We start from the raw sequence: 8372 nt of genomic DNA on the forward strand, positions 1-8372 counted from the left end.
GGAAAGAACTGCTAGGTAGGCTCCGGCCTGGGCTGTTTATAAAGGCCCGGCCCTGCCCTCTCTTAGCCAGCTGACCAACATTAGTTGCCCTGGCAACCCTCACCTGAGCTGCCCTGGTGATTGGCAGCTCTCTTTATTACTATTGCTAGTACCCTAGTGCTCTGCTACACCATGGCTCCTGGCCCTCTTCCCTACCAGCACGGAGAACCTTATCTGAGCTTCAACTTGCCAGGGTCTGGGCTGTCTGGTCTGTGACCAGCCTCTGGATCAGAGTGGTGCACAAACAACCTCTGTGGGCAGAAGTCTGTCCAGGAGCTCAGTGTCCCCTGCCTTGGATTGCAAACTGGGGTTTACAGGGTAGGACAGGGTGGGCTGGCTGGGGAGGGGATGAGCTACTGCAGCTGGCTGGAAAGGGAAAGGGAGAATGGTGAGAAGTACCAAAAACCAGGGCAGCCTCTACTGGTTGGACCACAGAAGATAACAGCCTGCTGCTTCCATATGCTACTCTTTTAGCTTAAATGGTAATGGTCTAAGTGCTGACGATTATATTAAGTTTTGATTGTATCTTCATCCATTCACCAAGAAGGGTTATTTAATACTCCATGGGCAAATTTGTTTCTGGTTTTTCTCAAATTAAGAGTTAGGAAAATTTTTTTACTCAGACTTTGTAACTGACACAAAGCTCAGACTGGGAGATGCTCAGATTTTGTAACTTCATCTTTCATTTAATGTAGGCTAATGTATGTATTCCTAAGCATACAGTGAGTGTGATATATTTACCTAGATAATTGTTAGACATCTTTAAGCTTCTTCAGATTCTGTTTTCTGTAGAGATGGATGGATGCTTTTGTTTTCAGTTTAGATTTGTAAATATATATATAGAATTCACCATGCTTTCACAGACACTACTTTTCTTCCTTCTTGCCAGTGGCTTTGATTAATCTAAAATAAAATAAAAGAGGCTACAAGTACAGCCTGATCTATGGGGAAGAAGAGGCAAAGCAATTTTATTTTTCTCTTGATGGTGTCCCTTTTAAAAACATAAGTCTCCTGTAGTTATTGAAAGGGATTAAGAAAAAAAATTCTATTTGTCTGCAAATATTAATCACAAAGAAAAGAGAATGGTTCCTTCCAAGGACTCCTTTCCTAGAAGCTCTGCCGAGCTCCTCTTGCTGAGTGATTTGTGTGTGTCTATGAACATGATCTGGTGCTTTTAGCGACAGGAAAATGAGACAGTCCTGAGGTCATGATTTTTTCATGGAACTTTCAGCCAAATAAACTTTAAAGGCCCCTTTAGCTAAGTTTCTCATTGCTAAGAAAGCCACAGCACAGAAGAGAAGATTTTTGCTGTTAACAAAATATCTTCAAGATATTTCCAGGAACTGTTTGATCTTTATCCACAGTTGTTTGCTCGAAGTGAAGGCAGAGAGAATGGGAGGAGAGGGTATGCTGAGATGTGGCAATGTCCAATTCACATGTATAAAAGCAAATATACAGAAGTGTGTGAAGATCATTGTGTCTCTAATCCAAAGCCCACCCTGCTGCCTTTATGATCAGCAGCATAACATTTATTTTCCTGGTGAATCATCACAAATAGGGCCAAACAGTCTGCATGAATAGTCTTCACAAATAGGGGCCGTTATCAGATGATGCGTGCTGTTGGTAAAAAAAAATAGGGAAGGAAACAAATCATTTAGAACATGTTGGGGATTACTTAGAGAAGCTAGATGTTTTCAAGTTATCAGGGCTAAATGGGATGTACCTTAGGTACTGAAGGAATTGGCTAAGGTAATTTCAGAACTACTCACTACCTACTTTGCAAACTCATGGATGATGTGTGAGTTCTTGGATGACAGGAAGAGGGAAAATACAGTGCCTATATTTAAGAAAGGGAAGGAAGATCTGGTGAATTACAGACCAGTCAGCCTGACCTTGATATCTGGAAAAATCATACAGCAGGTCCTCAAGGAATCTATTGTGAAGCATACAGAAAAGAGCAATGTGATCAGGAAGAATCAGTATGGATTCACCAAGAGAAAATCATGGCTTACCAAGCTGATTTCTGTTTATGATAAGGCTCTGTTGACAGGGGAGTGGAATGTGATATATCTTGACTTTAACAAGGGTTTTGATGCTGTCTCCCCCACCATTCTCATTAACAAGCTAAGTAAAGGCAGACTTCGCTGAAGTATTGTAATGTGGATACACAACTGGTTGGATCATATGTTCAACAAGTAATCATTAATCGTTCAGCATCTAGTTTGGAGGAGACATCAAGTGGAGCTCCCAGGGGTCTGTCCTGGGTCTGGTACAGTTCAATATCTTTATTAATGATTTGAATGATGGGATTGCATGTGCACTTAGCAAACTGGCAGATGACACCAAGTTTAGTGAAGTGGAAGGCAGGCCAAGAATCAAGAATGACCTGGATAGACTGGAAAAATGGTCTGCAATCATTTGGATGAGATTCAGTGAGGAAGAGTCAAAAGTTCTGTACCTAGGATGGTATAATTTCACACCCAAATACAGACTGGGGAATAAATGGCTAGACTGCAGTACAGGCAGTCCTCAGACTTACAACACAATCGGTTCCTGAAAACCTTGTCTTAAGTTGAAACGTTGTAACTTAGAACCAATTCTCCCATAGGAACAATGTTATAAATGAGGGACTGGTTCTTTTACCACACTCCACACAGCTGCCTCCAGCTGGTAAGTCTGTTGGGGGGTGGGGGGAGGAGGCAGAGCAATGCCCCTGCAGTGAGAAAGGGATTGGGGCTGGGGCAAGGGCTGCCCAGCTGGGGTGCGGACGGGGTGGGCGGCTTCTATCACTGCAGGCCACTGGTCTGGGAGCTGCTTGTCTGGTAGCTTGTCCAGCAGCTCTTGTTGCTGCTTCCACTGCAGGTCCAGGAGGGCAAGGTGGGCAACAGGCCTGAGGCTGTACTGGGCTGTGCTCCAGGTGGGCAATGGAAGGCACTAGGAGTAGAGGCTATGCCCTCCCACTGCTTGCCCAGCCAGGGTAGAGCATAGCCACTGCCTTCCCTACAGACAAGTGATGCACAGTGGTCAGAGCCACCCCAGCTTCCCCAGTCCTCTTGGATGAGCTGTGGCTTCACCCCGCCTTGTCCCAGCTGGGTGAGTGGCAGCAGTGGCAGGGCATGGGAAGAAGTGTGCCCCTGGATCAGGTCAGGGCAGGTGGCAGAGTGAGGGCTATGGGGAGAGGCCTGCAGCCACCCTAAAATTTCCCATAGTCCCCACTGCCTGCCTGGACCACAGCCTGGTGCAGCCCTGGCCCCACTCTCCTCACACAGATCCAGGGGCATATGCCCCCCCCCCAAGGCCCTGCTGCTGTTTACCCAGCCAGGGTGGGGTGGAGCCAGGAGGCATGAGGAGGCCAGGCTGGCTCTGGCCACTGTGCACCACTTTTCTGGAGGCAGAGCAGCAGCTCTGGCGTACCCCACCTGGGTGACCAGCAGGAGGGCATAGCCCCTGCTCCCAGTGCCTTCCACCATTGACCTGGAGTGCAGCCCAGTGAAGCCCTGGCCCTGCCTGCCCCATGCAGATTCAGGGGCACATTCCCCCCATGCCTTCCTGGACTGGCAGCTCACAATGGCAGGAGCCCCAGGCCACATTGCCCACTGGGCAGCCCTTGTCCCAGCCCCAGTCCGAATCCCTCCCTTGCTACAGGGGCATTGATCTGCCCCCCCATGATCCATCACAACAGACTTACCAGCTGGAGGCAGCATCATAAAGTTGAAACCGTGTCAGAGCCTCGAAACAGTGTTGTAATTTACAAAGGTCATAAGTGCCATTTATCGTAACTCGGACGGTTGTAAGTTGAGGAGTGCTTGTACTTCAAAGAAGGACCTAGGGGTTGTAGTGGACCATAAGTGGAATATGAACCAACATTGTGTGCTTGTTGCAAAAAAGGTAACAGTATACTAAGTTGAATCAACAGGGGTGTCACTTGCAAATCAAGGCAAGTGATTCTTCTGCTCTGTTCAATACTGGTGAGGCCATCTTCTACTGCCTGGAAGCTACTCAGAAATGAGAGTCATGAGGACCTGATAATTGCCCAAAAAAAGGCACAACAAAAGATAGTGGCCAGAGTCCTTAGAGAATAAAAGAACCTCTGCATGCAGAAATATGATCATTGTGATTAGAGCTAAATTTTATTTCCAGGCTCTCACTGAAGATCTTTTCCATTAAGAATATTTACTGAAATGTAATGCTTTCTGCAAGGAAAAGTAACATCAACTGGCTCTTTGCTTTCAGAAAAGTAACTGAAGCCAAATCTGAAAAAAAGTAATTTGCTGTAGGTAGCTGGCAGTGGGAGGGTTTTTTGACCAGGCTTTTGAAAGTGTTATTTACTGAGATTGTGGATCTCCTTCTCCAAAGACTTCTTTATATGGAAGGAAAAAGAAGAGGAGGTGATCGTGGGTAGGTGGGTGGAAGTGTTTGCGTGTCTAAACTTATGTCTTTATATTCCTAAATATATTGCTCATTTTAGTCTCTGGCTTTGCTTCCCTCCTGAGCCACTACACCCAGGCAGAATGATGACTGCATATGATAATCTAGATGCCATTGGTCAGGGGCGATGAGGAGGGGGTGCACGTGGGTGCACATTCACCTCTGAGTGTGGCACTGAAATCCCTGCAAAAAGGTACTGCCGACACTGTTGGCAGTGCCAGCAGGCAGTTGCCACTTGCTACCCCACCACTGCCACTGCTGGCAGCATCTACGAGTGGTCCACGATCGCCGCTGGCTGCCACTGCTCTCAGCGCCTGTGGGTGGTCATCGACCCCTGATCAGTGCTCACCACTCCCCCCCGCCCCCCACCGACAGTGCTGGCAGTGTCTGCAGGAGCTCCCCTACTTACTGCTGCCATACTCACGCTGCTCCCACCACTGCCACCACACTCCTGCTGCCACCAGTGCAGCCGTGCCCCTCCAGCCACTGGGGGGCATGCACCGTTCATGCCGGTGGTACAACAGCTATGAGGAGATGATCCACTTATGTAAACTCTTTCAAGAAAGATGCTAATCACGTATACAAGATATCAGTGGAAACTCATGCAATCTCATGGCAACACAGAACTGGTTCTAGAGCACTTACATGTGACCCATCCTTTGTTATAGTTGCAGCACCTAACAACCTGGAGGTAGGACTCCCTGCAAGACGGGGGCTTCTCAGTTAGAGTTAGAGATGCATAGTTAGGATTTAGGTGATCTAGAGATGCATAGTTAGGATCTCTGCACCTTCCATGCAAATGGTCTGGGAGAAGATATCTTTGGAAACAAAGAGGAGGGGGTTTGGAAATGCTAATAATGGATCCTGGGTTTCAAGAGAAAGCTATAGTATTTGCCATACATAGAATCTGTATTGAACTGTTTTCCTAAATGAGGCTGTGAGGAGATTAACATACTACACTGGCTGGTGAATTGGCCCCACTGGCTTAGAGAAGAAACCTTCAGGAGAGGTCAGCATAAACTTAAGGAATCACATAATGAACCCATGTGAGAATGATGTGTATACTTCCATAAAAGTGCCATATCAGCTCTGAAGAGATTAACAAGAGGCCTACATCACAAAATACAAGTGATGGCTCTTCTGAGACTGCTCTATTCTGTATATATAGGTTAGTAATCAGATACAATTCCAGCAGTTGGTATTCAAATCTCAGATGTGCTTCAGCTCGTATTAACAGTGAGGTTCTAGTAATAGCATAACCAGGAGTGGATAAGCAGAGCACAATCACTGGGTACTGATTTAGAGGGGGTGCAAGAATGGCAGCGACTACCACTGTCTCAATCACCTCTGCTGCCCAGGATGCAAAGATTGCTTGTTACTCCTCTGGGTTAGAGCTGACTAAAGGAAATTCTGATTTGCTGAATTGCACAGTTCATCAGTTGTTTTTTTCTTGCTTCCTTTTTTCTCTCATGGCCTAGTGACTGGATCTTATGCATGTTTACACATGCATTAGATCTGGAAGCAGTTTACTTGTGAGTACACTACTCGTGAATAAATGCTTCTGGACAGGTATCTACACATGCAGGGAAGTGGGAGCAGATTTGCCGCTGATGGTAACAAACTGCTTCTGCTTACTGGGGCCCCGGAATGAGCCCCTGCCACCCCCGGGGGGATCTCTAGGTTCCCCCTGGGTGCTAGGTAAGCTGCTGGCAGGTAGCACTGGGCCAGGAGACATTTGTCTTCTAGTCAGGGCTGGGTCATTGCTCCCTGCCCCTGAGGGGCTGGCTACTGCTGGGGTGAGGATGATGTCCCCCAGTCCTATAGCAGGGAGCTCCTGACCCTGGCTCCCCAGTCAGGGTAAGGGACTTGGAAAGAGCTGCAGGGGAGGGGCACGTCCCATTCCCCAGTTCCAGTCTGCCAGTGAGCCAGCTAGCAGTGAGCTGGGATTCCCTCCCTGCTGTTAGGCTCGCTGCTAGCTGCCCCACTGGTGGATCAGGGCAGGGAGCTGGGACCTGCCCCATCCCTGCAGCTCTTTCCAAGCCCCATGCCTCAATCCCCTGATTGGGGCATGGGGCTGTTCCTGACCAGGACAGGTCCTGGCCTGACCTGTTTCTGACCAGGACAGTTCCCAGTCCCCGCTCTACAGTTCTGGAGCAGGGGCTGGACAGCCTGTACCCTGATCAGCTTCCTGATCATGGAGCTGGTTGGGGAACAGGATCCCCAGTCCAGACAGCAGGGAGCTCCCAGTGCTGGCTCTGCTGGCTGGCTGACTGGGAGCAGATTCGTTCCTGGTCAGATGTCTACACAAGTACTACTGCACAGTAACTAATTGCAAGTAAATTTGCTACTTGCATTTTCAGGTAGCAGATTTATGCACGATTAGTGAAATTTACTGTGCAATAAGTGTGTGCACGTGTAGATGCACATGCTTATAAACTATGCTACTGCACAGTAAAGTGTCTTATGTTGATGCCCCTACTATATCTTAAATTTGGTTAACAGTCTGCTTCCAGACAAGTTTAACTAAATTAACTTTCTCATCTGCCAGATAATCTCTGGTACCTACGGTACACAATATATGGTGCTCACTGACATTTTCTGAATAATAAAACATTCATGCTACAAAAGGTGATTTTTTTCACTCTGAGGTGGTACTGAGGGCTGGGAAGTGAAATGTAAACAGAAAACAAAAGAAGGACCAAGACAACCTCATTTGCATGCACACATTTTCATGAACACACAGACTGGAACCTCACAGCAGTTGTGACTTGCCATGTTTATGTTTGTTTTTCTGCTGGAGGGTCAAGACAATTTCATCTGTACTAAGTATAAACTTCTGTCTGCCTTGAAGGAAAAGCTTGAACGATTGGAAGCCTAGATATCCATGCTTCATGCTAGCAAGGAAAATGAAGGCTTTTTGAACAGAAGTCATGAGAGGCTGGTGCTGGAGAGTCTAAAGGAAAAAGAATTGTCAACATGTGACCACTAGAAGAAGGAAGGCCCTCAGAATTCAGGGGAACACACCACCGAAGCCAGAAACTCTTTGCAAGCAGTCTATGGAGGAACAGCTGAGAAAAATGCAGAAGTGAGGACACCAACAGCCAAGACCCAGAGAACTCATCAGTCTAGAAAGCAGCAAGTGCAGGAGCCCAAGGATGTGGGTTGTAGAATCACTAGTAAAGAAAAGAAGAGTGGTAGTGATTGAAGACTCCCTTCAGTGGAGGACAGAAGCAACAATCTGTTATATGGATTTGGGGGCCTGGAAGTGTGCTGTTTTCCTGGAGTCTGTATTCAGGATGTTAGAAAAAGACTGGAAGGTTTGAGGAAAACACTACCTGTGCCCCTGTCCTCGTGACCATTGCACCCAGAGCCCTGTAGTTACTCTTGATCTGCTCAGGGTCACCCCTGGAAGTATGTCTGGTGCCCACATAAATGAGCAGCGTGGGATAGTAGTTAGAGGGTCAGATGAGTCTTGGTAATCCTTCTGTAACATCTATATCCATGCTGACTATCCATTTCTAATTGCCGCCTTCTCCTCCAAGTGCTTAGAAATGGACTCCTTGATCATGGATTCACCAAGAGCAAGTCATGCCTGACCAGCCTGATTGCCTTCTATGATTAGATGATTGGCTCTGTAGATGCAGGACAAGCAGTGGATGTGATATACCTTGAGACTTTAGCAAGGCTTTTGATACAGTCTCCTACAGCATTTTTGCATGCAAGTTAAGGAAGTACAGGTTTGATGAATCGACTGTAAAGTACATAGAAAGCTAACTGGATTATTGGGCTCGACAGTTAGTGATCAATGGCTTGAGGTCTAGCTGGCAGCCAGTATCAAACAGAGTGCCCCAGGGGTTGGTCCCAGGGCTGGTTTTGTTCAATATTTTCATTAATGATCTGAAAAA

This window comes from Crocodylus porosus, unplaced genomic scaffold (genome assembly GCF_001723895.1).
Source record: "Crocodylus porosus isolate Cpor-Errol unplaced genomic scaffold, CroPor_comp1, whole genome shotgun sequence".
NCBI classification, from domain to species: domain Eukaryota; kingdom Metazoa; phylum Chordata; order Crocodylia; family Crocodylidae; genus Crocodylus; species Crocodylus porosus.